The 26,490-nt window shown below is 49.3% G+C and overlaps 1 pseudogene; it reads right to left on the bottom strand.

Annotated features, from left to right (window-relative positions):
* Positions 1 to 305: 305 nt before the first annotated feature.
* LOC125524649 lies at positions 306 to 2,679 on the bottom strand (annotated as a pseudogene).
* Positions 2,680 to 26,490: the final 23,811 nt, after the last annotated feature.

The following is a 26,490-nucleotide window of genomic DNA, read 5'->3' as shown; positions in this document are numbered from 1 at the left end:
CCAAATGATGAAATGGAAACTCGGATATGACCATTCTGATTCTTAAAGAATGAGAGGGTGGTTTCCCGAAAGAGTAGGCGCAAAATAAGTATACTTTTATGTTACTTTTTTGAAATTGTTTTTGTCCTTGTGAAAGAGTCATACAAATTGAAACTCCCCAATTAATCATGTATAATCCCAACAACAAAAGGAAGGATAGCAAGAACATGAAAGAGTTGCAAACAACAACGCACCAATCATATTACAAAGATTGATTAATGGAGATACAAAACTCACAAGAGAAAGCCGACTTCTTAAGCAGAGACTCCCAAGCAAAATCCCAGATCGTTATTACACAAAGCCAGTCAATACATGAACTATTACTTCTTGTAATAAAAAAAAACAACGAATTGCATTGCACAGAGGCTGCAAAACCTTAACTTGATCATCACACCCAGTACTCCCAAATAATCCCCTCTCAAGTAATCTTAAATCACAGCATGACTTACCTATAATAAAGACAGTAAAATACTGCTCCTCAGAGCATTATGGATTATTAATTTATACGCACCTTCTTGGAGCAGCTAGAGACCATGCATATGCCCACGACGTAGGTGATTCATCGATCAACCCTGGCTTCCTGAGTGAAGAAAGCTTCTCCCCGCGAGCTCAGCGAGAGCTGGCCTTGCGAATCGTCAAGGTTGTCTACGGGGAACTGATCATCGGAAGCGACGTCTTTCATGGCGAAGCCGCCCTCCGGCGTGTAGAAGACGAACTGAGACACCGGGGCCAAGGACAGCAGCGACGGGAACGGCAAGCCTTGGTGAGGCACCACATGAGGCGAAGAGCGATGGCCGCCCAGCTGCTCCTGGACATTGTTGCCGCCATTGCTCCAAGCCTCATGAGCGGCGTAGTGGTGATGGTACGACCCGGCTTGGGCCGCAGCCAGCGTCGGCATGGAGGCTCCGGCACCGTTGACCAGGCCGAGCGAGTTGCTCAGGCTCATGAACCCCTTGAGATCGCCGCCTCCGTCGTGGGCCTGCGCTGCCTTGTCGCTGTCGACGACCATCATGGACGCCGCGGCTGCCGTGGCGTGCGAGAACGGCGGCACCATGGCCATGGACGTCATGGAGGAGGTCGGCTGCAGGTGATGGTGGTGGTGGTGGGCGGAGAGCAGGAGGTCGTCGTCGTGCGGCGGGAATTGGAGCGGCGGCAGCTTGTCGATCTCGTGCTGGGCGGCGTTGAGGAGCCAGTCGACGACCTTGCTGGGCTGGCTGAGGCCGAGGCGGTCCTGGAGGTCGTAGAGCTGGATAGCCGTGGGCACGGAGAGGCGCACCCGGCGGTCCCGCAGCCCCTTGACGGTCCTCACCTTGCTGTGGCGGTCCTTGCCGCCGAACACGCGCGACACGCGCACGATCCGCGACTCCGTGGACGCCGACCAGTGCCGCGAGGCCGCCGCAGCCGCCTGCAGGGCCTTGTTGCCGGCCGCCGCCGGCTCGAACTTCCGGCGGTCGTTCCCATGGTCGCCGGCGCTTATCATCTCAAGGAGCTCATCGTCGCATGCACCTGCAGTCGATTGATCAAGCATAAGGTAATGATGATATGCATCGATCACAGTGCGTATGTGCTCGCCCTGTCGTAGTAGTAGATCATATCAATCGATTCTTGATTTCAGCATCACTGACTGAGCCACTGAGGAACACCTGCAGCTTTATTCGCCACACATAGTGACAGACAAAGCGCCGCATCGAAACAAGAACGCTGTGGCAAGGATGCTGTAGCCGTCCGTACGTGTAGCGGCATGTATGCATCGTGCTACAGTCTACAACTACTGTCCACTGTACAGGGATTAATGGATGAATGAGCCTACATATGCTGCTATCACAGGCTCACACCTGCACTAATTGATTGAGTTTAGTGAGCTTGCCGGCGGTGTCAATTAAGGAAATATATGTACTTTGAAAACCTGCTGAAGGATTTAGTTGGATTACTACATCCCCCTGGCTTACACTCACTTAGTAACCATCAAATTCTGGTAGACAATTAACAACATACCATGCCGGAAATAGCTAGTGAAAAGTGACAGGAGACGAGAGGGAAAAGGGAAAAAATATGAAAACCATGGGATGAGCATCAGAACCAGATCGAGACCATCCGAGATTTCCATGGGGATCCAGGATTCCAGGTGCAACCCTGGCTGATTAATCCGAGGATCTACAACTCAAGAAGGAGCTCGAAATGCTCACTGAAACCACGGAATCTGTGCAGATCTACACCAAGAAAGCAATTATAAACGCAACTTACAAGCATGAGAAATCGTGGGCCAGCCGGGCAGCCAGCTTCTCCCCGTAGATCGCCACGAATTAATAGGGCGAGGCGGCGAGCTGAGCTGAAGTGACCCTGCAGGCTGGCTGAGCTTTTGAGGAAGAACGCGAGCGAGCCCCGGCCGGCCGATTGCCTCCGTGCACGCCGGAGTTCCGCTGCGGGAGCGGGAGGGAGGGAGCTGCCGGCCGTCGACTGATAATCTGCGTGTAAACCCTAGCTAGCTGGATGGGAAAGGGAGGGAGCTGCTCCTGGTGATGATAGCTCCACTGGGAGGTCGCTCGCTCCTCGCAGTGGTGAGAAGAACTTGTGGTGCTTGTTAGCAGCAACTAAATGATGAGCAGCTTTCGCGCTGGCCCGTCCTTTTTACCATGGATCGTACGACGCCTACGTGCTACTCCATTCGTCAAATATATCCAGCCGGCTGGACAGAGATATTCACTGTGAGTGGCCTCGGCACGAGACGACGCATGGTAAAGCTCGGTGCTCGCCAGCCGGTAGCAGAAGTGATAGTAGTATAGTAGTCAATGCTAGACCGGAGTATAGATAGAGGTAGGACCGTAGGAGTAACCCTATAGATACGTATGAGAAGTCGCGTCACATCAAATTAAGGAACAGACAGAGACTGAGACGGGTTAATACATTGCAAAACATAAAGCGCCACCAGCTTAATCAATTGACAACTACTCCGTACTAGCTAGCAGTGCTAAATATTAATTGCCGTACATGTACACCAAAGCTAGGGTTAACACAACAGTGAATTTAGCTCAATAAGACTGCAAGATGCATCGAATGTGTGGTTTGCTCCAATCTTTCAGTCCTTCAAAACATTATACTTTGGTATATCATTATTATATGGCAATCAGAAGATTGCTTAATGCTTTTGTTGAGCAATTACTGGAAAGGGGTTTTCCAGTTGGAAAAGTAAGTTTTTTCAGTACTTTTACTTTGCATAGGATAGTGTCCGAACTTTGAACCAAGTTATTTTAAACTTAATTTATTTACGGCCGCACATGCAGATACCACTGATTTACAGCATACCCTGGATAAACGATGTTATCGTCACCTTCCTTCAGCGAGTTTATTAAGTAAGAAAATCATTTTCCCCAGGTTATGAGACTGTGTTAGTATATATCATTTCTGATATGCATTGAAAACTTAGAGAGATTTGTTGGCCCATATGCGACGTCTCTATCCCAATATCACCAACATACATACAACCTTTACAAATCCTCCACCACCAGAACCTAGGAGGCTACTCCATATAGCACGGGACCATTCTTCTTTTGATCAGCACCCAATAGCTAGCTGGACCACCATGCCTTTTTATCCTTCGTATAGTACTTCCTCCTATTCTTTTTACTCTGCATATTAGAATTCTCTGAAGTCAAACTTCACAAAGTTTGACCGTATTTATATGAAAAAATATCGATATCCGCCATGCTAAAGTTATATAATATGAAACTTTAAGTCATGACACATCTAGTGGTATTGATTTCAGATTGTGAATGTTGACACTTTTTTCTACAAAGCTGGTCAAACTTTGCGAAGCTTGACTTCAGTCAAATCTTATATGCGAACTAAAAAGGACTCGAGGGAGTAAGATGGAGATAACTAGTACTCCCTCTGTAAACTAATATCAGAGCATTTAGAATATTAAATTAGTGATCTAAACGCTTTTATATTAGTTTACATAGGGAGTAGTAATTTGGAGGTGCTTGAACATTCTTTAAAAATTTGGAGGGAAACAGAGAGAAATGGGAAAGACAATTGTAAGGGCATATTTATCCCTAAGTGTTTTGGTGATTGATGACAACGCATTTGCGGACTAATCGTGTGCCTTGAGTATTCCAGACACTTCATTGCTAGGCACAAGACGATTGGGTGCCCCTCGGAGACTAATGAAGACGGCGTCTTTTCTACGTTTCTTTTTGGTGGATTTGAGTCGTAGAAAAGCCGTACTATTAAGAGGGGGTCCGCGTTGGAAAGGTTTGGGTGGAATCATCACGTACACGTCTCCTTCGTGTCCCCTCCTTTTTCCTTGGAGCTTCCTCTGTTTTCTTGCCTCCCTTGTCTGGCTGCTGTGATTGGTCGCGGTAGTACTGCTCCCAGGAAAACGGTAGTACCGTAGGCATCCGCGGTAGTACCGCGCGGTGGCGCGGTAGTACCGCAGGTGCCCACGGTAGTACCGCTTCCCTGGAGCCGCACTACCGCTGCCCACCAGGCTAGTGCCGCCCCTTTGCGGTAGTAGGGGCGGATGTAATTTTTTACATCCGCACCTACCGCGGTAGTACCGTTTTCGCCGAGCGGTAGTACCGCGCTATGCAGTCAGGCAGTAGTACCGCCCCTCGGCGGTACTACTGTGTCGGCTTTTTGCTACTTCCGTTTCTTTGCGGAAGTAGGCACGGAAGTTCCCTTCAACCTGGCTGGGGGTTTTTGCCTTGCGGTAGTACCGCATGGGGGAGCGCGGTAGTACTGCACGTGCGGAAGTACCGCCCCCAGCTCCTACGCGTCCGTTTTTCTTTACTGTCGCTGGGGTTGCGGCAGTACCGTGGGTCGGTACGGTAGTACCGCACAGCCGTGCGGTAGTACCGCTTGGTTGCAAGCAGTAGTACCGCGCGGCCTTGCGGTAGTACCGCTGGCCAGGCGCGGTAGTACCGCTGGCCGCGGGCTGGTTGGTGGGTAACGGTTGGATCCTTTTCCCACACTATATAAGGGGTCCCCTTCTTCCCCGTTGACTTACCTCTTCCACCCCTAAGCTCCATTATTGCTCTAAGCTCCATTTTCGCCCGATCTCACACCCTAGCCGACCAAACTTGTTGATTTGCTTGGGAGTGGTTGAGAAGGCATCGATCTACACTTCCACCAAGAGATATTTGATTCTCCCCACTAATCCCTTGCGGATCTTATTACTCTTGGGTGTTTGAGCATCCTAGACGGTTGGGGTCACCGCGAAGCCATAGTCCATTGTGGTGAAGCTTCGTGGTGTCATTGGGAGCCTCCAATTGAGTTGTGGAGATTGCCCCAACCTAGTTTGTAAAGGTTCGGTCGCCGCCTCCAAGCGCACCAATAGTGGAATCACGGCATCTCGCATTGTGTGAGGGCGTGAGGAGAATACGGTGGCCCTAGTGGCTTCTTGAGGAGCATTGTGCCTCCACACCGCTCCAACGGAGACGTACTTCCTCTCAAAGGGAAGGAACTTTGGCAACACATCCTCGTCTCCACCGTCTCCACTCTTGGTTATCTCGTGCCTTTACTTGTGCAAGCTTATTTGTTTCATATATCTTGCTTGCTTGTGTTCCTATCCTTGTTGCATCATATAGGTTGCTCACCTAGTTGCATATCTAGACAACCTACTTTGATGCAAAGTTTAAATTGTTAAAGAAAAGCTAAAAATTGTTAGTTGCCTATTCAACCCCCCCCCCTCTAGTCAACCATATCGATCCTTTCAATTGGTATCAGAGTCTCGTCTCTTTATTAAGGACTTTACCGTCCAAAGAGTATGGTTGATACCGTAGACGGTGTGGAGGAACACTCCGGTGTGAATCCGACCTCGTCTACGAGCGATGGGGGAACCTCGGTCTCTCGTGAGGAGTTCAATGTGGCCTTGGAGACATTGAAAACCTCCATGACGACCGAAGTTGAAAGCATGTTTACTAAATTTCTTGAGGGGCTTAAACTATCCACCGCACCGTTGAAAGTGGGTGACCCCACCGACAAGGTGACGGATGCTTTCCCCAACAAGGGGGAAGCTAGTAGTGAAAAGGCTCCTTCTTCTAGTGGTAACAATGGCACCGACATCTTTGCTCATGTGTAACCACCACTTGTTTATGGTGTACCGGTTCCTTCCACTCATTTGAATCATGCCGGTCCACCCCTAAGATTGTGAAAAATGAGGACTTTGATTCTTGGGTTTACCACTTTAAACGTCATTTAAATCATGTGAACACTAACCTTTGGAGAATCATTGAAGAAGGTTTCTATCCGCATGATCCAAGCAACTTCACTTCTCAGGAAGCCGCGGACAATCAATTCAATGAGAATGCTCTCTTCATCATTCAAGATGCAATTCCACCCGAAGACCTACCTCATCTTCGTCCCTTCGCCTTGGCCAAAGATGCATGGCATTGTGTTGTCTCTCTCTACCGAGGAAGCGCAAGCATTCAACGCTCCAACTATGAAGTGGTGCAAGATGAGGCCGATGAGTTTGCAATGAAAGAAGATGAAGAACCTCGTGAGCTTTATCAGAGAGTAACCAAACTCGCGGTCTCACTACGAGATCACGGGAGCAAGGACACGGATGACAATTGGATCAAGCGCAAATTCCTCAAGGCAATGATGCCCTATCACAAGGCCATGTCCTCCGTCATTCGTCAAAGACCGGACTTCCACACTTTGACCTCAAGCAAAGTGTTGGATGAGTTTGTGGCCATGAACATTTTGGACAAGACCGCCGACAATGCGGTGCTTCGTTCTCAAAGGGCAAAGAAGCCTAACCTTGCATTGAAGGCCAAGCTCACCGTTGAAGAAGAAGAAGAGGAAGAAGAGGAGAGCAACCCCAAAGATACGAAGTATGCGTATCATGAACACATGGCACTTGCTTCAAGGCAATTTTGGAGCAAGAAAAACTCGAGGCCAAACTTTAGCAAAAACAACTCAAGTGGCACGAAGAGCAAGCAACATGTAAGGACTTGCTACAATTGTGGCAACATGAGTCATTTTGTTGCGGAGTGCCCGTATGAGAAGAGGGAAGACAATGGTGGCAAGTTCATCCGAAAGGACAAGGCCAAGTCGTTCCCCAACAAGAGCAACTTCACCAAGAAGACTCCTCCCAAGGCATTGGTGGTACAAGAAGAGTACAATGAGGATGATGACGATGATGAAAGTGATGAGTCGGTTGCCATGGCCTCCGTTGCCATTGCGACGACTCCACGGGTGTCTCTCTTCGACTCACCCAATGAGAGCATCACCGCCAAGTGCCTCATGGCTAAAGCCACCAACAAGGTAACATCCAACATCAAAACTACCATCATTAATCATCCTTCTCCGACGGATAGCAATAATGAACTTGAGGAAGCTAATGTGGAGGCTAATGAGTTTGAGGCCTTTATGGGCAAACTCAAGGGAAAATCCAAGAAGCACTTTGTTGCTCTCTTGGAACAACTTGGTGAAGCCAATGACATGATCGAGGCTCACAAAAACACCATCACTAAGATGGAAGGGCATAGTCATGACTATGCCGATGAGATTTCGGATCTTTCCAATGCTCTTGAGAAAGAGTGTGGTCTTCGTTTGGCTCTTGAGGAGTCACACAACGTTGATCATGCTAAGTTAAAGAAAGATTATGATCATGTCCTCATTGTTTCTCATGTGCTAAACTCCGAGAAGGCCGAACTTGAGGTTGATTTTGCTAGACTCAAAGAGGAGTTTGATCTACTTGACAAGGTTCACAAGGTCTTGAAGGGTGCTCATGCTAGCCTCAAAGAGTCTCATGATCAACTTCAAGTAAAGCTAACCAAGGAAAAAGCCACTTTCCCCCGTATGATGTTAATTGATAATGCAAATGCTACTAACCCGTGTTGTGAGCATGTGCATCTCATTGAGGAGAACGCTAAGCTGAAGGGGCAACTTGAGAGAGGTCTTGCGACTTGCATACAAGGCAAGAAGAACCTCAACGATCTCTTGATCAACCAAAAGGGAGTTGTGGCCAAGGAAGGGGTTGGGTACGTGCCCGACTCCAAGAACAAGAAGAAGAATGACAAGACCAAACGACCTCCTCCTCTCATGCAAACCTTTGTGAAGGAGGGAAAGAGTGCATCCGAGGAGAAGAAGAAGAACAATGCAAAGGGTGGCAATGTCAAGAAGGGCAATGCCACCCCTCCCAACAAAGCCAGCGATTTTAATCCTTCTTATGTGTTATGTCGTGTTAGTGATGGGCATGTTTATGCCAAATTTGTTGGTTCTCTTCATGAATACATTGAATGGTCTATTTGGGTTCCAAAGACCCTTGTTACTAACATCAAAGGACCCATTACAAAATGGGTACCTAAAACCAAGCATTGATCTCTTGTAGGTGTTTGCTTCCGGTGGGAGATCATGGTTGCTCGATAGCGGAGCTACAAATCATATGACCGGAAGCAAGAACTTGGTGGTGGACGTGCACAACGTTCCATCTATGCCCACCAATGTCGAGTGGGGTGACGCCTCATCTTCTAAGGTATTGGGACTTGGCAAGGTGGTCATCTCTCATGATCTCACGATCGAGAAGGTCATGCTTGTTGAGTCCCTTGCATACAATTTACTTTTCGTTCGTCAACTTGCAATCATGTGCTTTGCCACTTTCTTTGATGTCGATACCGTGGCCCTCTTGTGGATCAAGACTCTTAAAGTAGCCTTTGTTGGGCATGTCGAGAACGGTCTATATGTGATTAACTTTTCGGAGCGACCCACTAAGACCGCGACGTGCCTAATGGCTAAAGTTGATGTGGGATGGCTTTGGCATCGCCGTTTAGCCCACGTCAATATGAGATCTTTGCAAAGTCTCCTCAAGGGGGACCATGTCCGTGGACTAATGAATGTTAGTTTTGCTAAAGATCGTGCTTGCAGTGCTTGTATCGAAGGAAAGCTACATGAGAAGGCTCACCCTCCCACGACTATCATTTATTCAAAGAGGCCTTTGGAGCTCCTTCACATGGATCTCTTTGGGCCTCCATCCTTCGATAGTCTTGGAGGTAGGAAGTATTGCTTGGTGATTGTGGATGACTACTCAAGGTACACGTGGGTGTATTTCTTTAAGAGGAAGAGCGAGACCCAACAAACCGTCATTGACTTTGCAAATGAAGCACAACGTCAATACAATGCAAAGATCTTGACAATAGGAAGTGACAACGGCACCGAGTTCAAGAACTACACCTTGGATGAGTTTCTTAGTGATGAGGGGATCAAGCATCAATATTCCGCACCTTACACCCCTCAACAAAACGGTGTTGCGAAGAGGAAGAACCGGACGTTGATGGATGCGGCAAGGATCATGATGGCGGAGTTCAAGTCTCCGTACAACTTTTGGGCCGAAGCCATCAACACCGCGTGTCATGCATCCAATCGGCTCTACCTCCGCAAGGGCTTGAACAAGACTCCATATGAGATACTCACCAGTAACAAGCCCAACCTCAAGTACTTCCGGGTGTTCGGGTGTAAGTGTTTCATTCTCAAGAAAGGTGTTCGGTTGTCTAAATTTGAGGCTAGAGCTTATGAGGGCATATTTGTTGGTTATGCTACAAACTCTCATGCTTACCGTGTCCTTAATAAATCCAGGGGACTTATTGAGGAGACGTGTAACGTGGAGTTTGATGAGAATAACGGCTCCCAAGTGGAGCAAAGTGGCACTTGTGATGTAGGTGATGAAATTCCTCCCCAAGCCATAAGAAGAATGGGTGTTGGCTTTATCCTACCCATTGAGGAACCCCTTGTGTCCGAAGGAGAAGGACAAAGCTCCACACTCAAGTGGAGCCATCACCAACCCAAGGCCCACACGCTTCCGAAGAACAACATGAATGCCCTCATCCTCAAGAACATGACCAAGCGCAAGGTCACGCTTAAGACGGTGTTGACACATCAAGTGATGCCCAAGGTCAAGTTCTCTCTTCCGAGCAAGTTCAAGAACAAGAACAAGCTCAAGACGACGCTCAAGATGATCAAGTGACCACTCCTCGTCTCACCCCCGAGGAGGAATTAGAGCGTCGTGCCGCCAAGGTTGCTTCCAAGCTCTCCACCAAGGATCATCTCATGACGAATGTGCTTGGAAGCTTACGAAAGGGGGTAAGCACTCGTAGACAATTAGCAAATTATTGTGAGCATCACGCGTTTGTCTCTTGTGTGGAACCCCACAAGGTCTATGAGGCGCTAGAAGATCCGGATTGGCTCAATGCCATGCATGAAGAACTCAACAACTTCGAGCGCAACAAAGTGTGGAGATTGGTGCCAAGACCGACGGGGAACCACAATGTCATCGGAACCAAGTGGATATTTAAGAACAAGCAAGATGCCCATGGGATTATCATTCGCAACAAGGCTCATTTGGTAGCACAAGGCTACTCCCAAGTCGAGGGTATCGACTATGGTGAAACCTTTGCTCCCGTTGCTCGTCTTGAATCTATTCGCATGTTGATTGCCTATGCTTCTCATCATAACTTTAAGTTACAACAAATGGATGTGAAGAGTGCTTTTCTTAATTGTCCCATTAATAAATTGGTTTATGTCAAGCAACCCCCCGGGTTCGAGGATCCCTAATTTCCCGGTCATGTGTATCAACTCGATAAGCCACTCTATGGCCTTAAACAAGCCCCACGTGCGTGGTATGACCACCTTACCAAGTTGTTACAAGACCGTGGTTTCGAAGTTGGGCTAATCGACCCCACTCTTTTTACTAAGAAGGTCAAAGGGGAGTTGTTTGTGTGCCAATTATATGTTGATGATATTATCTTTGGTTCCCCTAACAAAGCTTTCAATGAGGAATTTGCCACTCTCATGACCTCAAAGTTCGAGATGTCTTCCATGGGAGAGTTGAAGTTCTTTCTAGGGTTCGAAGTGAAGCAAAGAAGAGAAGGAACCTTCATCAATCAAGCCAAATATACTCAAGACATGCTCAAAAGATTCAAGCTAAGTGATGTCAAGCCGGCTTCCACTCCCATGCCCACCAAGTGCCAACTTGACATAGATCCCACTGGTAAAGCGGTGGATCAAAAGGTATATCGCTCCATGATAGGTTCCTTGCTTTACCTTTGTGCATCTAGATTGGATATCATGTTGAGTGTGGGAATTTGTGCACGTTTTCAAGCCGCACGTAAGGGAAGTCACTATGTGGCGGTCAAACGAATCTTTCGATATTTGGCTCATACCCCAAACTTTGGCCTATGGTACCCAAGAGGAGCAAACTTCAAGCTTGTAGGGTATTCGGATTCTGATTGGGCGGGAGATAAAGTGGATAGGAAGTCCACTTCCGGAGGGTGCCAATTTCTTGGTTGCTCTTTGGTAAGTTGGTCTTTCAAAAAGCAAAGTTGTGTGTCTCTCTCGTCCACCGAAGCGGAGTATGTGGCGGCCAGTAATTGTTGTGCACAACTCTTATGGATGAGGCAAACTTTAAAGGATTACAGTGTCATTTGTGACAAAGTGCCTCTTTGGTGTGACAATGAAAGTGCCATCAAGATCTCTCTCAACCCGGTGCAACACTTCAAGACGAAGCATATTGAGATTCGGTATCACTTCATCCGGGATCACATTAGGCGAGGAGAGATCGAGCTCAACTATGTCAACACTCATGATAACCTTGCAGATATCTTCACGAAGCCCTTGGATGAAGCAAGATTTCGCGAGTTAAGGCATGAGCTAAATATCATTGATTCGAGCAATGTTGCTTGAACCCTTGCACACCCCACCATACTCAATTTGTTGTCCTGTTTAGATGTAGGCATAGACATAGGGGGAGTGATGTTCTCTCAATGAACTCTCCCTCCCCCCCCCATTATGCATAAATCGATCAAGTCTTTCACATTAGCCATGTTTGATGGTACTTGTGCTTCAAAGACGAGTTTTGGTCATGGACCCAAGGATAATTCTTCGCGGTGCCATACCAATTGACTCAAACATAGGTGGCTACGGCCACCGCCCTCTATTTGGAGAGGTGGTGTCTCGTGGTTGTTTCGTTTTTCGTGTGCCTTTCTGGCTTTGTGTGTTGCGTGGTCTTGTGGTGTCGTGTTGGCTCGGAGTGTTTGTGCAAAGACCCAGTTTTTCGTGTGCTCGAAACGTGCATCTTCTTGAGGTCACGGTACTACCGTGGCTGGCCGCAGTACTACCGCTTTGGGAGGCACGGTACTACCGCGCCACAGCACGGTACTACCGCTCAGGTGCAGTACTTCGGAAGTACCGCGCCGGGGGGTACTACCGCGTTGGGGCACGGTACTACCGCGCCGTCGAGGGAGTGTGGGGGTTGTGACTCGGGCAGGGGAGTTCCAACTCCCCATACCCATTCATTTGTCTCTCTCCCCACGTCTCTCTCTCTCTCTCGCCCGCTCAAGAACGGTGCCGGAGGCCCTCGCTGGATCTCCGTCTCCAGCCACTCTCCTCGGATTCCGACCGGTGGGATCGTTCCCCACCACTTCCTCTTGCCATGGACCAAGGTTTTTCCCCAAATCCCTCTTTTTCTTGGCTGTTCTCTTGCTTCTAGGTTTTTGGGGAGAAACTTGTTGTTCTTGAGATTTTAGGCCAAATCTATGCAAGAGTAGGATGTAGGAGAGTCGTGATGCGTAGGAATCATACTTGATATGCTGTCTTGTGGTAGCTTTGTCCAACCGTAGTACCGTCGTGGTTTCGCGGGCTTTTCTCAGATTTGAACTTGTTCAGATCTGACGCGGTGCGGTACTACCGTGTCTGATGTGCGGTACTACCGCTCTTGCGGTACTACCGCTCTTGCGGTACTACCGCCCGTCAGGTGCGGTACTACCGTGCTAGCTTGTGCGGTACTACCGCTCAGCAGACGCGGTACTACCACGCTAGCCGAGGCGCTAAGGTCGTACTACCGCTCCTAGACCCGGTACTACCGTGACCTTGCACCGTACTACCGCGTCTAAGAGCAGTACTACTATCTTAGCTTCGCAGCACTTGGCAGTACTACCGTAGGGATCAAATCTCTCTCTATGCATTTATCATGTGTGCTTTCTGCTTGTTTCTCTTGCTTTGTTGTAGTCTTTGCATTAATCCCTCTTGGCTGTTGTGGGTGTTTTGCGTTTTTGTGTCTCAGGTGGTGGCTCTCGCCGTTCCAATCCCAGTCGTGACACTGGCTCCAAGCGTCTGCGCAACCCCAAAGATGAAGCCCCAGAGGGCTCCAATGCTCCCAAGTGCAATGTCAAGACCACTGCCAGCAAGCAAAAAGAACCTGCTAAGGGCATGGACGAGATTTCTGTCTCTGAGTATGTCGAACGCCGGGGGATCAATCCCTATGTGACTCCTCGGGCTGTGCTCAGAGGCACCGAGATGTTCTGGAACAAGCAACAGGTTCTCATCTATCTGGATGTGATCAAGAGCAAGCAGAATACCTTCGTGGATGTCAAGTGGATAGACATGCATCACATGCGGAAGGACAAGTTTTGTGACTATTTTGGAGAGGCTCTGGACTTGGTGGAGCAGTTTGCTATTGAGCCGGTGATCTCTTTTCACCATGACTATGACCCTAAACTCATCTGTCAGTTCTTTGCCTCAGTGTACTTTCATCCCGGGGAGGAGCGGAGGATGACCTGGATGACCAACGGTCGTCAGCTGTCTGCTACATGGAAAGAGTTCATGGATCTGTTGCACATTCCTGATGACGGGCTTCACACCCCCATTAGTGTTCGCCCCCATGCCAACTCTGAGTCTGCCAACAAGAACCTGCTTCAGCCTTTCCTTGTTGAGAAGGTTCTCCCCAATGGCAAGTCAACTTGGGTGTTAAACTCCTTTCTGGATATCATGCATCGCATCTTCCGCAACACTCTGTTCCCACGCATTGGCGACAAGGACAAGGTCCATCCATATCTAGTGGACATGTTGCTCCTGTGTGCAGAGGCACGTTCTTCTCAGACTCAGCCACTTGATGTCTCACACATCATGTGGTGTGAGCTTCGGTTTGCGGTGTTCACTCGCAAGGTACCTATCTATGGACCGTACCTGTTTCGGTTGCTCTCCACCACTTGGGAGAAGATGTACCCTGGTGATGAGTTCCTTGCTCCAGACTGGATTCGCCATGAGTCCATCAGCCTCCGCGTCAAGCCCAACTGGGCCAACACCACTACCCGTGCTGAGGCCTCTTCTGCTAGGAGGGCTGCTGGTGAGGAGGCGGCTGCTGCTGAGAATGTTGCTGAGGACCGTGCTGCTAGGTCCACCACTCCTTCCTCTGAGCCATCATGGGCCAAGAAGCTAAAGGACAAGATGAAGACTCTTCTGCATGCAGGCAAAGGGACAGTACAGGGCTCACGTTGCAGACAAGGAGAGTCGCCGCCATGACAAGAAGGTTATGAGGCTCTTTGGAGAGGATGTGTCTGGCGGGTCTGAGGACGTCATCACACCTGAGGCTGCCTGGATGTCAAAGCAGGGATACAAGTGGACCAGTTCAGAGGATGACTTCGAGGAGACTATCCCCGCCGCTGAGTCTGACGAGGAGCAGTGGGACGACTTCTCTGCCTGAGCCACCTCGTGTGTGTAGGTGTCCTCTCTGCCTTTTTGGCGTCTCGATGCCAAAGGGGGAGAGAGTGTAGGGATTTGCGTTGTGTCGTGCTTGGTGTGTTTATTTGCTTTGTCTTTTGGACCTCGTTTGTGCTTGTTTGCTCTTGTTTGGTTTGTGCTTTCGAGACCTTTCCTCATATGGTGTAAGACATATGCACCTTATCTATCGTAGTTAACTTATGTGTGTGCTATCTTGTCTAGTGATAGATATGCCTTGTCTCTATAATATAGGGGGAGCTTTGATCCTAGTATTCGTGTGCCGTGCAGTCCAAAGCACTCATCTAGGTGGCACACATCTAGGGGGAGCCCATCTATATTCTAGAGAGGAGGGGTTTGCATTTACTTAATTTTATTTTCCTTGTGCAAATCCTGTATTGTCATCAATCCACCAAAAAGGGGGAGATTGTAAGGGCATATTTATCCCTAAGTGTTTTGGTGATTGATGACAACGCATTTGCGGACTAATCGTGTGCCTTGAGTATTCCAGACACTTCATTGCTAGGCACAAGACGATTGGGTGCCCCTCGAAGACTGATGAAGACGGCGTCTTTTCTACATTTCTTTTTGGTGGATTTGAGTCGTAGGAAAGCCGTACTATTAAGAGGGGGTCCGCATTGGAAAGGTTTGGGTGGAATCATCACGTACACGTCTCCTTCGTGTCCCCTCCTTTTTCCTTGGAGCTTCCTTTGTTTTCTTGCCTCCCTTGTCTGGCTGCTGTGATTGGTCGCGGTAGTACTGCTCCTAGGAAAATGGTAGTACCGTAGGCATCCGCGGTAGTACCGCAGGTGCCCACGGTAGTACCGCTCCCCTGGAGCCGCACTACCGCTGCCCACCAGGCTAGTGCCGCCCCTTTGCGGTAGTAGGGGCGGATGTAATTTTTTACATCCGCACCTACTGCGGTAGTACCGTTTTCGCCGAGCGGTAGTACTGCGCTATGCAGTCAGGCAGTAGTACCGCCCCTCGGCGGTACTACTGTGTCGGGTTTTTCCTACTTCTGTTTCTTTGCGGAAATAGGCACGGAAGTTCCCTTCCCCCTGGCTGGGGGTTTTTGCCTTGCGGTAGTACCGCATGGGGGGCGCGGTAGTACCGCACGTGCGGAAGTACCGCCCTCAGCTCCTGCGCGTCTGTTTTTCTTTATTGTCGTTGGGGTTGCGGCAGTACCGTGGGTCGTTACGGTAGTACAGCACAACCGTGCGGTAGTATCGCTTGGTTGCAAGCAGTAGTACCGCACGGCCTTGTGGTAGTACCGCTGGCCAGGGCGGTAGTACCGCTGGCCGCGGGCTGGTTGGTGGGTAACGGTTGGATCCTTTTCCCACACTATATAAGGGGTCCCCTTCTTCCCCGTTGACTTACCTTTTCCACCCCTAGGCTCCATTATTGCTCTAAGCTCCATTTTCGCCCGATCTCACACCCTAGCCGACCAAACTTGTTGATTTGCTCGGGAGTGGTTGAGAAGGCCTCGATCTACACTTCCACCAAGAGATATTTGATTCCTCCCACTAATCCCTTGCGGATCTTGTTACTCTTGGGTGTTTGAGCATCCTAGACGGTTGAGGTCACCACGAAGCCATAGTCCATTGTGGTGAAGCTTCGTGGTGTCGTTGCGAGCCTCCAATTGAGTTGTGGAGATTGCCCCAACCTAGTTTGTAAAGGTTCGGTCGCCGCCTCCAAGGGCACCAATAGTGGAATCACGGCATCTCGCATTGTGTGAGGACGTGAGGAGAATACGGTGGCCCTAGTGGCTTCTTGGGGAGCATTGTGCCTCCACACCGCTCCAACGGAGACGTACTTCCTTTCAAAGGGAAGGAACTTCGGCAACACATCCTCGTCTCCACCGTCTCCACTCTTGGTTATCTCGTGTCTTTACTTGTGCAAGCTTATTTGTTTTATATATCTTGCTTGCTTGTGTTCCTATCCTTGTTGCATCATATAGGTTGCTCACCTAGTTGCATATCTAGACAACCTACTTTGATGCAAAGTTTAAATTGTTAAAGAAAAGTTAAAAATTGTTAGTTGCCTATTCAACCCCCCCCCCTCTAGTCAACCATATCGATCCTTTCAACAATGATCTTACATCCATATACCATCTCCAATGGATAATATATACATCTTCAAAATAGAACCCGCATGAACGAATGATGTTAAACTTGTATTAGTGTTTATTTCTCAACCGACTTAGGAATAGTTACTTCCCGTCCATGTATACATACACGATTCTTAGCCAAGCAAATCAAATGATACTTAGTATTGACTTACAAATAGTTATTTCTCGACCTCCTGGCAAATCGCAAAATACTGCATTTATCATGTTATCCCTAATACCTATCAATGTACTGTCTATGACAACTAATTATATTACTAGGGCCTTCATAGTGCATGCACTGTTTATTTTATTTTTGTATCTAGGAAGAAGAAGCATAATACATCATCAAATCCTTTGTTTGATATAAGATTACATGACACTATGTATCATCTTCATGAGATTGTGCAAATAAGAAAACCAAAGAAAATGATGTCACCTTTTTTGGGTCTAATATCATATGGTTGGGTGGTCGTTCTATTTTTTCTGTCCAAATGATGGAGAAACAATACGTGGCGTTTATGTACATCTAAGTGTTTCCATCATTGCATGGTAATGTCACATGATGGGGTTGGTAGGGCGTCAGAAATATCAACTTGTCCTTTTCTATATCTTGTAGCCTCTCTACTTCGCAATACCTCTAGTTATACACCTAGGTCATTTTCCAATCAACATAGTTCATAAGGTGAAACTTCGACATATCTTGTGAAATGTTTGAACTGATCAACTGGATGCACCCATGGATTATGGGCCAGTAGATGAGAAATAGAGGGACTGCGTGTTATCTCAAGGTCGTCCGTGTGTACATTTTGCATATTGGACCGCACAAAATTGCCCAATTGTGTGAACGGTTCTTCCCAAGCGCATTATCTCTTCCCCTTTTCCTTCTCCTCTCATGTACATGTATGTACCAGATGACGAGCAGACGAAGAAGTCGATGGATTGGATAGTTGCAACCACCATCCGGTGTGGTTCCTCTTTCCCTTTATCTTGCATTCTCTTCCCACCATCCATCTATTTTTCAGAGAGGATCTACGCTAGGTTTGGGGCATATGACGATACCGCCTAGTGATTGGTGCAGTTGACCATGCACTCTTTTGTATTGGCACTGCCATTGGCCATTGTCGATGTTGCGGACTACAGTTTGATGATGATGTAAATTCCTCACAATAGAAGAGTTCTTTGTGTATTCTGATCACGAGTAACATATTTTCTCTCTCTCGGCATTGCCGTTTTAGAGGAGAGGAGGGGCAATGGTGCTTCGACAACGCGGAGAAGATAGTGGGAATGTCACATGGTCCCCCAGAGGAGCAGAGAGATGTGACGGAGAAAAAATAGCTGACCCTAGCTCCTAGCTCAATGGATTGCGTGGTAGAGAGAGAGGGGGGCACATGAGAGGGCAAGGGAAAGAGATGATGGGTTTGGGAAGGACTATGTGCGCAACTGAACACGGCTTTATGAGGGATAATATGTACTCCATCTGTTCCTTTTTAGAAGACGTTTTAGCCAGTCCAGTTTGAACTGTTTGTTGCATGTCTGAAATGCGTTAAACATCTTATAAAAGGGAAGAGGGAGTAGAATGTACAGCCGCTTACCTTGTGATACATCTGGTTCATCCATTCACCATAAATCACTAGGCACGTCTGCCGTCTGGTGCATAAGTTTAGGTAGGCCTTTCACGGTGACACCTTGTAAAATGTATAGTAAAAAGAAACTTTACCTAAAGGTCTCGTGCATGCATGCATGCGCTCATCATCTTGAGTAGTAGTAGTAGTACTGGGCCGTTGATTATTCTCGGCCAGTGTCTAACCCACCATCGGGGCGCGCGGCTGCGGCTGCGGCTGCATCAGCATGCATGACTGCATCGCTGCAACATAATGCCCAGAAGAGAGCCTGCCTGCCTGCCTGACAGCGCGTGTTAGCAGAAGGTAGCGACCGAATCGATGGACATGAGCCAGAACCCGCCCTGACATGCAGCTTATCGACAAGCAGGCCGGCCAAGCATGACGCATCCCCGGACTCACCCCCGCCACCAGGCGCGAGCAGACCACCACATCTTCGTCGCGGACCGATCGCCGTTTCCCCTGTATGTATGTCTCCGGTGACCCACACACACATCATTGCATGGCATCGCATGCATATGGTTAACTTGGCTCAGTACATTGATATGACTGCATGGCGTCATGACAGATTTATTTACGGTTGCGTCTGTCTGTACCACACGCACGTACTCTCGGGCTAGCTAGCGACGCCCGCGAGAAACATGGATCACTGGATGCATCATTCATTCGGATGGACGTGTCGGCGTGGATGCGCCTCCTTGGCCGCGTATGCATGTCGTTGGAAGGCATGGATTGATGGATCATTGGACCGACCCACGGGGAGCAAGCTGCCATGCCTGCGGCGCTGCCGAGTGAGCTCAGCTAGCTCATCGCGTCGCGGATATGCACAAAAATGCATGCAGGGTCTGTGGTTTCCGTGCGCTGGCCGTCTCGACGAGGCCTTTTCTTTCCTCTGATCTGAGGAGCTGCTCATCAGAGGCACGGATGAGAGAGAGAGAGGTGCAGGTGGGTGTGCATGCATCCAAAAGGGAGGGGAGGAGGAGGCGTTGGTGGTGGTCCTTTGAGTGAGGATCGATGGAGAGCATATGCCGGCCGGGCCGGTGGCAAATTAAAGGTGGCCTTCAAGGTGTGCAGTGAATGTCCTTGCGTAGACGCCTGCAATCGATCGGACGATCATGCCTTGAGCCATCTCCAACCCCGACTTTCAAACCGTCCGACTCAACAGTCCGGACCTCGAAAGTCTTCCAACATTGTACTGAATCGGTTTGCCGCGTAGTTTGGACCATGATTTTTTTGCAAACTGAAACCAAACATGAGGGGTTTTGCAAGAGTCTGGACACGAGAAAAGACGGACTCTGACCTCCCTGGCCCACCAAAAAAGAAGGCGGAGCCCGCGCTTTGGTAGCAACCCGCACTGTTTTCACGTCAAAATCCCTCACTCTCTTCTTTCATCCCCCGCCGCTCTTCACCTAATTCTTGTTCTTTTCTCCCACCCTCGCCTTCCTTCCACCGCCGACACATGAAATCAGAGGAGACCTTTCGGAGATGAAAGTGGCGGAGGTGCTGGAGGATCTGAGCATCACGCTCTCACGGAATATTAGCTCGGCTACGCGGCAAACTCGCCACGTCAAAGCGAATGCCGCAAAGGAGGAGAAGCTAAAGAAGCGGATGGCCGCCGGTGGCGTGGTGGTCGTGGCGGACGTCATGGCGGAGGCCATGCTGCCTAGATGGACATGCCCACAGTACCGATGGAGAGCATTACAAGCCTCTATACTTCTACGCTGCCAAGCAGCTAGGAATTACTGCTGGGAAGGTACCTTTCATAGTTGACATAAATGTGGCGCCGCTCTTCTTCAAGTATTCTTCGTTGCAACTCATACAGGCGGGGAGCAGATGGGTGCCCGCACGTTGTTCACTACAATGCCTAGAGCGGGGGAGCCGGCGTACGACGGCCCGGACAGGGAGAAACTCAAAATCATCCACGACGGAGGCGAAAGAGGAGGATTTAGTTTGCTGATCACCGATCTGATCGCTTTGTGTTCTCTTTATCGCTTACACATAGCTTTAGTCTTATTTGACTTTGCTATTTTTCGGCGTGTTTTGTGTGTGTGTGTGTGTTGATGTTGGTTGTGTGCATCTTAATTATGCAGAGGCCGGGGGTGCTCATTCTGTTTGTATTCTCCTGATGCTTCATTTTGAGCCAATAAAATCCACCCTTTGTGGATAAGCAGTAGTCCTACACCCAGACGGGCACGCATCAGTCCTACACCTAGACCAACGTGGGCACACAACAACAACATTGGGCTGCCGGACAGCAGCAGGAGGAGAGGAGGATGAGAAGGGCGAGGACGATGATCCGCATGATACAACCGGCGGTCCGAAGAAGAAGGGTAGAGAAGAAAGCTTCAACATGCGGGAGGATGAGCTATTGTGCGACGCAAGGTTGGCCACTAGCCTCAATCTGATCCATGGCAGATGCAAAAGGGCACAACATTTAGGAACAACATTCACACTTGGTTCCACAAACACAAGCATTTCACCCCTACTCCAACGCGGTCATTCGCAGTTGTGAATCAAAGTCCCTCAACCATCGATGGTACACCATCCAAGAGGCCGTGTCCAAGTATTGCGGACACTTGAAGCATCTCATCGCACAGTGACCTAGCGGTGCACAAATCACTGAGCAAGTAATTTGATCGCTAGCCGGACAGGCTTAGTTTTGTTTCTCGCTAGCCGGACATGCTTAGTTTTGTTGCTCACTAGCCGGATATGCTTAATTTTGTTGCTCACTAGCCGGATATGCGTTGTTGACATTGTTTCACTTTGTAGCCTTCTTGTTCTTGTTTGGTGTACAAGAAATTGAAGATGAAAAACTTCACCGTCATGCATTGTTGGTTGAAGTTGAATGGGCAACCGAATTGGAACCTTTTCATAGCAAAGACTGTCGTCCAAGCCACTGAGGAAGAAACAGATGACCCTACCTACTAAACCCAAGAACAGCCGAAGAAGGTTAGAAGATTTTTATGGGGGTGGAGAGAAGTGGGAGGAGGAGAGGGCGAAGCGAGAAGGTGCGGTGGCCAAGCTGACAGAGAGGTTTGAGGACATCTTGTCAAAGAAGGAGGAGGCATGCGTGAAGCTCTTAGACCTCAAGAAGGAGAAAAAGGTGGAGAGGTTTGCATTGTTGATGGAGGCGATAGACAAGAAGTTGAAGCTCGAAGAGAAGAGGACCATGATCGAAGAGAGGAAGGCCGCACTGGAGGAAAAGAAGTTGAAGATCGCCGCTAATGCGGAGGATGCCAAGATGTTGACCTTGAATCTGGAATCTTTGGATGCCGGCACAAGAATAATCGTGCAATCCGTCCGCTACCAGATGTTGCAGCGGCAGAAAAATGAGTTGAAAGCGGCGGACAATGAGGACGCGGTGGAGGCGGAGGTTGCCTATGCGACAACGACGACACCTTGATCGGGGAGTAGATGGTTGGGATTGCCGGTCCGGCAGGGTAGAAAATTGCATGGACTACCAAACCGATGTTCTTTTAGATTTGGATATGTAAAACTAAGCATACTTGCCTATTTTTGGTTTTCATTGGGCGTGCAATCCGGCGCATTGTGTGAATCAGACTAAATTTGAATTTCTAATTGCCCTTTACTGGCAGACATATATAGAATAGCATTGGATGGCCTCTCCCGCATCCATGACCACGGACTGCCCCCCCCCCCCCCAAATTCCTGGTCCGCGGACGGATGCGGGAGTGAATTTATGAGTCGGCATTGGAGATGCCCTTATGAAGCCGGACGGGTGAGCCAGCTAACTCCTCCAAAAGTTCAAACTGATGAAGAAAGATGGTCAATATATTTCGACACTCCTCCTCGGTCTCAAGACCTCATGACTTCAATACCATATTGAATTCATACATCAACCAGTTACTCCAAAAGTCCGAACTGATAGACATCTTGGGTCGGATACCATGTTGAATTCATGCTCTAGCCAATTGCTTGAAAAGTTCAAAGTGATAAAAGAGCCGGGCAACATATTTCGACACTCCCTCTTATGTCAAGCCTATTTTAATCCCTCGCGGATCTGATACCATATTAAATTCATGCACTAGCCGGTAAATTACTTCAACTCTAAAAGCTCAAACTAATGAAGTACGATGGGCAATATATTTTCAACACCGGATTAATCGGTAGTTCGTTAGAAAGATACATAGTACTGCCGAGTTCATGTACATTACACGTCGGTCGTGCAACTCGTACGCACCCACTTCTCTGTTCCGCTGTGGCGACGCCCGTTGCTACATCCACGTAAACATACGTAATCTTTTAGGTAAACTTCCTTCTTAAACTATATACGCCCCCCTGATTTCAAGTGATGGGTCCCCTTCTCTAATTCTGTCCAACAAAAATATGCCAAGTAGGCTATTACGTTAATTACGTATGATTGATTACGTAGATGTAGCATTGCTCACCAATGCACCATGTGTACTACTACGTCGTTTCCGTTCTCACATGCGCCTTCCGTAGCAAACTCACATCCGTTGCTAGCTGCATGCATGCATAGTGCCCCTACTACAGCACTACAGGGCCACGCAGGTCTCTAGTGGTGGCATGCATGCATACGGTACCGTTCCATCATTGCCACCGCTGCAATGAAACGGATCGACGTGTCACCTGGCCGGGTATGGATTCCCCCCTGCATGTTGCCTCCAGTGGCACTACGAGGAATTTAACTGCTGAGCACGGTAGGTGCGTCCCGTCACGGGCAAGTACTGGTATGTACTCCCTCCGTCTCCAGTGGAGTACTACTAGCACTAGTATAAATGGATCGGTGGTGTTTTACTGCACATCTCGGAGGTTTTACCACGTGCCTTTTGTAGTACGTGGTGAAAGGACGCTCCAGGCCTTCTTCACGCTCGTCTGAATAGTCTCCGACTGACCGACCGACCAGCTGACTGACCAGTGACTGACGTGGTGACGCCTCGGCATTAATTATTGGACGCTGGGGCACCATGACATGGGTATGGATCGATCAATCAAACAGGGCAAATTTGGGTCGTCCATCCGGTCTTCTCTTCCACGCCAGCTCTAGGCTCGTGCCTACGCTTTATCATCGGCTTCGATCGGGCCGGCCATACATGACGAGTAGAAACTCCCTTCGCGGCCGATTTTATGTTTGAAGTAACAGTTTGTAGAAGCAAGGGGCGGGGGCACGCAGCGCCTCTTTCTTTTGCCAATCAATTCCCAACCTTTCGTATCTTTTCGTGAGCCAAAAGTTCAAATTAGTCTCGTTTGCATATGCCTGTTTCTGATGACGAGAGCTTTCAAATAAGATACATTTCAAATACTTTTTGATGAGCTTAAAACTTCATTAAGTTTCTTTTCTGAAATTTGGTATGAGCGACCGACAAATCATAAGTTAACTGCACCCTCCGATCCTCCATCAGATCAACCGCTTGGTTCGCGCTTTCCTCCGGCATGGTCGCAAGACTGTAACGGAGGGCATTGTCTCGTCGGTTGGGGCCCCGTTTGCCGCTCAATTGCTTTCAGTGGCTTGGGCATCCCGAATCTCCAGCACTTTGGCCACGCGCTTCAGGCCAGGTTGCTTTGGTTACACAAGACGGACCTGTCCAGGCCATGGCAGCATCTCCACATTCCCTGCGGGCCCATGCTTCACTCGATTTTTCAAGTGTACACAAGCTGGGAGCTCAACGATGACACATCGTGCCGATTCTGAGATGATCATTGACTCCACGACAACTCTATCACCGAAATTGCTCCCCTGCTTCACGCATGGTCCCGAGCCAGCATCAGCGACGGCCTCCGCAACTGCTCCTGAATCTGTGACATCCATGGAACCCTTGGCCTGGCCTTGGTCCAATACATCCTGCTCTGGACTCAGCTACGCGATTTCAATCTCTCCCGGACGTGCCGGATCGCATCTGTAGGTGTCAAAACCAGCGGATCTCGGGTAGGGGGTCCCGAACTGTGCGTCTAAGGCGGATGGTAACAGGAAACATGGAACACGATGTTTTACCCAGGTTCTGGCCCTTTTGATGGAGGTAAAACCCTACGTCCTACTTGATTTATTCTTGATGATATAAGTATTACAAGAGTTGATCTACCACGAGATCGGAGAGGCTAAACCCTAGAAGCTAGCCTATGGTATGATTGTATGTTGTCCTATGGACTAAAACCCTCCGGTTTATATAGACACTGGAGGGGGCTAGGGTTACACAAGATCGGTTACAACGGAGGAGATATACATATCCATATTGCCTAGCTTGCCTTCCACGCCAAGTAGAGTCCCATCCGGACACGAGACGAAGTCTTCAATCTTGTATCTTCATAGTCCAACAGTCTGGCCAAAGGATATAATCCGGCTGTCCGGATACCCCCTAATTCAGGACTCCCTCAGTAGCCCCTGAACCAAGCTTCAATGACGATGAGTCCGGCGCGCAGTATTGTCTTCGGCATTGCAAGGCGGGTTCCTCCTCCGAATACACCACTGAAGAATTTGAATACGAGGATAGTGTCTGACCCTGCAAAATAAGTTCCACATACCACCGTAGAGAGAATAATATTTGCACAAATCTAATCTGCTGACACGTTTTGGCAACATGACATTATGCCATGGCCCGGTGATTATTCAAACCGTTTCCTTTAACTAGCCCCGCACATAACGCAAGGCAGTTTCTTGACACGTCTTGTCAAAGCAGAGATCGTGTCCCCCTTATTACGGGATTCTCATCAATACGGACGTGGGTAACCCAACCGCGCCATCGATTACGGCGCTTGGGGGATAAGCAAGTTTTACTAGGCTAGTGGGGGCACATAGTTTTGGCCGCCCTTATAAAGGGACAAGGTTTAACCTTTTTCTACCCACGCCTTCTTCCTCCTTGCTCATCCATTCTTGCACACTCGAGCTCCAACGCCCAAGTCCACATCCTTCCCCTCAACCTTCTCCAACTATGTCCGGAGCGAGAGGCAAATGGATGGCTTCCTCCGTTACGGAGGGACACATCAAGAAGCTGCGCGGAGCCGGATACTTAGCCACGAATATCGCGCATCGGCTCCCCGCTGCGGGGCAGATCGTTCCTACCCCTGAACCTCACGAGAGGGTAGTTTTCCTCCACCACTTCCTCCGCGGACTGGGGTTTCCCCTCCATCCATTCGTCCGCGGTCTCATGTTCTACTACGGGCTAGACTTCCATGATCTGGCCCCGAACTTTATCCTCAACATTTCGGCGTTCATCGTCGTGTGTGAGGCTTTCCTCCGCATCCGGCCCCACTTCGGCCTATGGTTAAAGACCTTCAATATCAAGCCGAAGGTGGTGGGAGGCCAACAAGCAGAATGCGGCAGAGCCATGGTGGGCAAGATGCCCAATGTTATATGGCTTGAAGGCTCCTTCGTGGAGACCATAAAGGGGTGGCAATCGGCGTGGTTCTACATCACCGAGCCGCGCGACACCAACTGGGTAGCTCCCCCCGAGTTTCGATCCGGAATCCCCACGCGGCTCACCTCCTGGAAAGAGAAGGGCCTATCCTGGGGTTCATCGGTGGAGCTAGACGGACTCCAGAAATGTATCCGGAATATGGCAGGCAAGAAGCTCAAGCTTGTCAACATAGTCCAGGTCATGCTCATCCCCCGGATCCTCCCGTGTCAACAACGGGATTTCAACTTGTGGGAGTTCGACCCGGCCCAGCACCAGAGTCTGAGCGAGCTCTTCGACACGACGCACAAGGACGTATGGAGGGTGCTGTTCAAGGGCGCCGAGGTCCCTCCCTCTCTCACCGAGGACCGAGGGCTAAGCGCGAAGCGCCTAGCGCATTCGGTGAGTTCTATACATCTGGTAGGATATTTATTTCCCCTAGCTTAACCATGTGCGGGTCTGAGCTCCATGCCTTTGACAGGACTGGGTGGAGACGTCGGGGTAGATTAACTGTCCGGCCCCTCTGCCCGAAGACACTGCGGATGCTCTCCTGACGGAGATGCTGACTCCGGCTCCTTACAAGGTGTCGGAGAAGACCAAGAAAGCCAAGGGAACCCGAAAGAGTTCCCGACGCCAGGTGTTATCGGACTCATCGTCCGATAACTCCGCGACACACTCCTCCCCCGAAGACGAGGAGGAAGATGAAGATGCTCCCCCTCCAGTCGGGGGAGACAAGAAAAGGAAGGCCGCCCCAACCGGGGGGGGCGAAGGGTCCAAGAAGGGAAGGACTCTCCTTCCGGACTACTCCACCACCGCCGCCGAAGGCGAAGACGAGTGGCTGCTCAGGGCCAAGCCCCTGGCGAAG

This window comes from Triticum urartu, chromosome 1 (assembly GCF_003073215.2).
Source record: "Triticum urartu cultivar G1812 chromosome 1, Tu2.1, whole genome shotgun sequence".
NCBI lineage: Eukaryota > Viridiplantae > Streptophyta > Magnoliopsida > Poales > Poaceae > Triticum > Triticum urartu.
Note: the sequence above shows the minus strand (reverse complement) of the source record. Positions and strands in the feature narration are given on the sequence as shown.